Here is a 6,000-nt window from a genome sequence, read left to right as displayed (position 1 = left end):
CAGGTGCGGCCCACTTCTGTCTCGGCTCCGCCTCCGCTCCGCCCCCGGGTTTGCTCTTCCCGGGAGGGAAGCCAGACTGGACCTGTTTCTGGGAGAAGAGGTGGGTGGTTGAGTGAGCTCGGAACGCACAGGCCAGGAGCTTCCGAGCCCTCCCCACTGAGGCCCCAGCTCGCCCCTAATTCTGCCTTCACATGTCTCCGCCCCGCCCTCCCGCCTGCACAGAAGGCTCACTCTCCCCGACGCTGCCTGCGACCCAGTTCCGCCCTCCCCCGTCCACCGGAGTAGCGGCTTCAGCCCTGGGGGCGCTTCTGCTCACCCGGCTTCCCCTCGCTGGGCATGTGCAGTGGCCAAAGCCATCTCCTCTCCAGGTCTGCTTGCTTTCTTTTGTCTCCTGTCGCTTATTCCCTTTGGATTTAGGGAGAGAGGGAAAGCATCAGGATGCCAACACAGCAGCACAGGGAACAGAACAGAGCAGAGAGGTGCTGGGTAACGTGCTTCTCTTCTTAGCTTCAAAGCCTGTCCCACAATTTCCTCTCCATTCTCCCCTCTAGACCTGGACCTTCAGCTTCCTGTCTCCAACTTACCCACCACATCAAGGGGAGTTCTGAAAGTGGCATCTGGATGAAAAGGCAGCCTCTTGGGCACTCCAGCAGCTGGTGAGGGCTTCCTGCCTTCTGATTGTTTAGGTTTGTGTCTGGTGGCAACGGGGGTAGGTAGGGTGGGAAGATGCTCCAAGCCAGGGTACCCTAATGTCCTCCCTCTTGGCTCTGAGGCGTCTTGTCCCTTTGGCCTGGGCAAGCTTTAAGTCACTAATTCTTTAGAGGTACGATATCCTTTTTACCTTTTATTTAAGTTCCTCTATCCCAAAGTTTAGTTTAAGTAAACATTTATATATGGCAAAAATATATGATTCACTTCTAATCCTGTGGTAGACGTGCATTTCACACTGTTTAATGTCACCCTGTTTGAGGTAGGACAATACATCAGGGCTGTACCCAGTTTCCCTTTTTCCACCTTCCAACTACACCTCATTCTTATCACCTGCCCGTGGATGGGGGCCTCCATCTTCATGTCCGTCTGTCAGGCAGGCACTGGCAGTGCTGATGCTGGCCAGACTGAGCTCCCATTGCTGCTTCAGAACTTCCGGGTACTTTAAAAAACACCTTGCTTAGGGCTATCTGTGGATTTGGACTGAGAAAAGGCTAGAGGGGTGACTTCTTTGCTGTAATCTCATATTTGAACGTGTAGGCAGCAAACTCTGGTCTCCTGGCCTGATAATATGACAGCCCTGGGAACCAGTGGTCACAGACACCCCGGCTTCAGTCTGAGCAAGCAGGGAGGTCATTGGACAGGGTTTCACCTGATCCTTCTCTACTTCCAGCCCCCCAAACCCCCATTAGCTCACGGTTAAGATTCAGGAGATATTCACAGACAAAAATGACATAAAATGTGCAGACGTTAAGTACTTCATATTGATCTCCTCAAAAGAGGTTTAACACCAGTAAAAACTGAAAACAGACTCAAAATAATTTTCATTTTAGAAATTGTCCTATGGAAGCATTTGAATGTATGATAAAGAGTATCCTTCTCAATCTACTAAGCAAATGTAAGATCCGTGAACCCGAGGCTGACTGAGCCCGGAAGCTTTCTCTCCAGCCTACAGGCCATGGCTCCCTCTAGTGTCCCTGACTCAGCCTTTGTTTCAGGCTTCAAATGCCCAGGGCCTGAGGAGTCTATTTATATGGAGATTCAAAGCCAGGTTCAAGGAACTTCTCTTCCTCTTAACCTTCCACGGGTGACTCTTGACCCCATGCATCTCCTCCCTCCATGAGCTCCTTTGTTATTTTCTGTTGCTTACAACTAAGATTTTATCATAGTCTGTTTATAAGTTAATTCTTTCATGTCTTTACCAACCCCCCGCCAAAAAAAAAAATCCCACAATATCAGTCATGCAATAAGTGTCTAATACTTACTTTAAATTTGGGAATCAGAATATTAGAGTCAGTAGGAAAGCTAATATAGCTTCCTTCTTGCACAAAATGGGAAACAGATCCAGAGAATTGCTGCTTTATTTATCCCACAGGTGTCTAATGAAACTTTCAAGTCACTGTGCTGGGCGCTGTGCAGGAGACAGAGGTGCCCAAGAGATGGGCCCAGCTCTCACGGACCTTTCAGTGAAGCATGGAAAATAGGAGTCGTGCCCCAATCACCAAAGGGAGAAACCCACAAGGAAGGTAAAAATAAGCCTGAGGGATCTCAGGTGAGGGAGATGATTGGTCTGCTGAGGGACTCAGGGTGGTTTTATGGAGAAGGTGGTACTTGAGCCCCATCTTGAAGGATCTGGCTGTGAGGGAATAGGGGAAAGTGTGGTGGTGTGAAAGCACATTCAGGGAAGAAAACATGAAGGAGAATATTAGAAGCTAAGACCAGAATGCCTCAGGGTCAAATTGTAGCAGACCTTGAATGCTGGCCAAAAAGCTTGCACTCTAACCAGTAAGCAGGAAGCACTACAAAGGAAGAATTTATAAAAATTTCCAAATTCTTGAGCATGTACTGAACTCTTTTTCAAAAGTGAATTCTCCATCCTTGGAGGTTTAAGGACCAACTGGATGTGCTTTTATCCACCTATCCCCTTAGGATTTATAGAGATTCACAAAGAGGGTTCATGCATGGACTAGGTAACTGCTATGGTTACTTCTGATTGAGATTACAAAATCAGGATTTTGGAACTAGAATTTGACCCTAACATCACAGGAGGGAAGACTGAATTTGTATTTAGTAGGTGCTAAATGTATGCTTCCACAATTAATGAATGACATGAACAGAGTTGTGCTTTAGGAAAAGGAATTTGGCTGCAATGTTTAAACTAGATTAGCAAGAAGGGAGAGACTGGATATAGGGAGACTGCTTAGGACGCTGTTATTCATTTTCAAGGCCTAAACTAGGTTAATGGAAATGGGAATGGAAAGTAGATAGACACGGTGGCTGTAGAATCAGGATGACTACTTTGTTGTAATTATCTGTGACTCTCTTCCTCAATGGATTGAAAACTCCATGGGAGCAAGCAGTGTATCTTATTTGACTTTCTGTCCCCATTGCCTAACAATGACTAGCACATCTAAGTGCTCAGCAGGTATTGAATGAGGTTGTGGAGTCGGTGTTGCCTGGCTGAATGAGTAAGTAGTTGAGATGGTATCACTTGAGGGGCACTGGATATCCAAGCTGCTGGACAAGGGGCAGCCAGAGTCCCTGGATCTGAGCCCAGGACTTGGGTGGTCCTGGGGCAGAGAGAACACAGGACACAGCATCTGTCTCTACTTCCTCACTCTCCATGCCAGGCAGGCCTTCATCCCCACAGCCCCACCAGAAATTTTCACATTTAGGTCACCCCCCTCTTGCCCTGTCTTCCCTCTTTGACTTAACTTCTCATCAGCATTTGACACAGCTGACCATTTCATTCTTGGAACATACCCTTCACTTAACTTCCAAGACATTACTCTGCTGGTTTTCTTCCTACCTTACTGATGGCCCCTTTCATTCTAGGCATTTTGGCTTAACCTCCTATTCCCAATCTTTACATCAATGGTTCTAAGTCTTAGCTGCACATAAGAATCACCAGGAGCTTTTTTATTTTTAACATCTTTATTGGAGTATAATTGCTTTACAATGGTGTATTAGTCTCTGCTGTATAACAAAGTGAATCAGCTATACATATACTTACAACCCCATATCAACTCCCTCTTGAGTGTCCCTCCCACCCTCCCTATCCCACCCCTCTAGGTGGTCACAAAGCACCGAGCTGAGCCGATTTCCCTGTGCTATGCAGCTTCTTCCCACTAGCTATCTGTTTTACATTTGGTAGTGTATATGTGTCCATGCCACTCTGTCACTTCGTCCCAGCTTACGCTTCCCCCTCCCTGAGTGCTCAAGTCCATTCTCTACATCTGTGTCTTTATTCCTGTTCTGCCCCTAGGTTCTTCAGAATCTTTTTTGTTTTTTTTTTTAGATTCCATATATATGCATTAGCATATGGTATTTGTTTTTCTCTTTCTGTCTTACTTCACTCTGTATGATAGTCTCTAGGTCCATCCACCTCACTACAGATAACTCAATTTCGTTTCTTTTTATGGCTGAGTAATATTCCATTGTATATATGTGCCACATCTTCTTTATCCATTCATCTGTCAATGGACACTTAGGTTGCTTCCATGTCCTGGCTACTGTAAATAGTGCTGCAATGAACATTGTGGTACATGAACTCTTTTTATTAATAAATTTATTTATTTATTTTTTATTTTTGGCTGCCTTGGGTGTTGTTGCGTGTGGGCTTTTCTCTAGTTGTGGCGAGCGGGGGCTACTCTTTGTTGTGGTGCACGGGCTTCTCATCAGGTGGCTTCTCCTGTTGCAGAGCACAGGCTCTAGGCACGTGGGCTTCAGTAGTTGTGGCCCTCGGGCTCAGTAGTTGTGGCTCACGGGCTCTAGAGCGCAGGCTCAGTAGTTGTGGCGTATGGGCTTAGTTGCTCCACAGCATGTGGGATCTTCCTGGATTGAACCCATGTCCCCTGCACTGGCAGGCAGATTCTTAACCACTGTGCCACCAGGGAAGTCCCTGAGTAAATGTTTTTGTCATTCCCCACATCTAATCCATCATCAAATTCTGATAGTTTATTTCTAAATTACATTCTAGACCCAACCACTTCCCATCACCTCTGCCACCACCATTCTCAGCCCTCACTGTTCCACAGCCATGGCTTCCCGACTGTTCTTCCTGACTTCACTCTTGCTGTTTTACAGCTCACACAGCCCTTAAAGGGCTCTTCAAAAACTTACATCATATCATATTTCTTCCTCTTTAAAAATCTGTCCAGTGGCTCCCTATTATATAGAGAACAAAATTCAAACTCTCTAGTCTGGCCTTCAAGGTTCTTTGTGATCTGACTTTTCCTACTATCCAACCTCTCCCTCACTCTCCCCTTCATTCACTCTGTTCCTGCTGTGCCTCCTTTTTGCTGTTTGTGATAGCCTTTGCCTCGCAAGCTCTTTGCCTAAATCTTCATGTGGCTTGATGCTTACAGTGTTCAGATCTCTGCTCACATGCTATCTCTTTAAAAGAGTCTTTGCTGACCTAGCCTCTCACAGCTAAAATGGTCACTATCCCTCCCCGCAGTGGTCCTCTATTTTTACCTTGCTTTATTCTCTTCTTAGCTCTTATTATTATCTGAAATCATGGTATTTGTTTATTTCTGTCTCCCTCCCCCCCAGGAGGAGACAGGGGACTTGTCTGTTTTGTTTATTACCAGTAGTTTCTCAGTAGTTATCTGTTGAATGAATTGTTTTTGTTTTGTTTTGTTTTGCGGTACGCGGGCCTCTCATTGTTGTGGCCTCTCCCGTTGCGTTGCGGAGCACAGGCTACAGATACGCAGGCTCAGCGGCCATGGCTCATGGGTCTAGCCGCTCCGCGGCATGTGGGATCTTCCCGGACCGGAGCACAAACCCGTGTCCCCTGCATCGGCAGGCAGACTCTGAAGCACTGTGCCACCAGGGAAGCCCTGAATGAATTGTTAAATGCAGACTTGGAATTCAAACTGATAGTGAAGCAGACTGTACTACCAAGTTGTCACTGTGAGGTAGATGAATAATCTCAGCACAAGACATAATTAATTAAAGACCCTGTCAAAGGTGTTTTAGGAGAGTCTCTGCCTTAGCCGGTAGGCAGGCTGTCTGCCCTAAACTTCCTTCCTTCCTCTAGTCATGGTGTCTGAAACTCTCCCATTGGCAATTCAGATTCATGCCTCTATGTTGGAAGGTTTTCACCGCCTCTTGAATTCTCTACCAAAATTCAAATGCCTTCAGCATGTGTCTATTGGCTAATAAAAGATTCAGGAAAAAGGATTTTCTGAGAGATCAGACCAAGAACAGAAGGGACTAAAAGCAGAGGGAAGGCAGCTGATGGCCATACTAAATTTTCTTTACCATGCTGTAATGCCTTTGACAGAGTCA

At 46.2% G+C, this 6,000-nt stretch overlaps 1 protein-coding gene across 2 annotated transcripts in view; it reads left to right on the top strand.

The window, feature by feature from the left end:
• The first annotated feature begins 268 nt into the window (after nucleotides 1-268).
• The window catches only part of MNS1 (meiosis specific nuclear structural 1), an 83,917-nt gene continuing 78,185 nt past the window's right edge, over nucleotides 269-6,000 (top strand). Inside the window, exons 1-2 of one of the 2 annotated variants that reach the window (XM_027123096.1) lie at nucleotides 269-368; nucleotides 2,084-2,234. The gene's annotated coding sequence lies outside the window, so the exon portion shown is untranslated. Of the gene's footprint in view, nucleotides 369-470; nucleotides 657-2,083; nucleotides 2,235-6,000 lie in introns of those variants that run through there. The other variant, XM_027123095.1, reaches the window with a different exon arrangement.

This window comes from Aethalodelphis obliquidens, unplaced genomic scaffold, assembly GCF_003676395.1.
Source record: "Aethalodelphis obliquidens isolate GAN/ISIS:26980383/991018 unplaced genomic scaffold, ASM367639v1 scaffold26, whole genome shotgun sequence".
Taxonomy (NCBI): Eukaryota; Metazoa; Chordata; class Mammalia; order Artiodactyla; family Delphinidae; genus Aethalodelphis; species Aethalodelphis obliquidens.
This window is presented reverse-complemented; position numbering and strand designations above follow the sequence as displayed.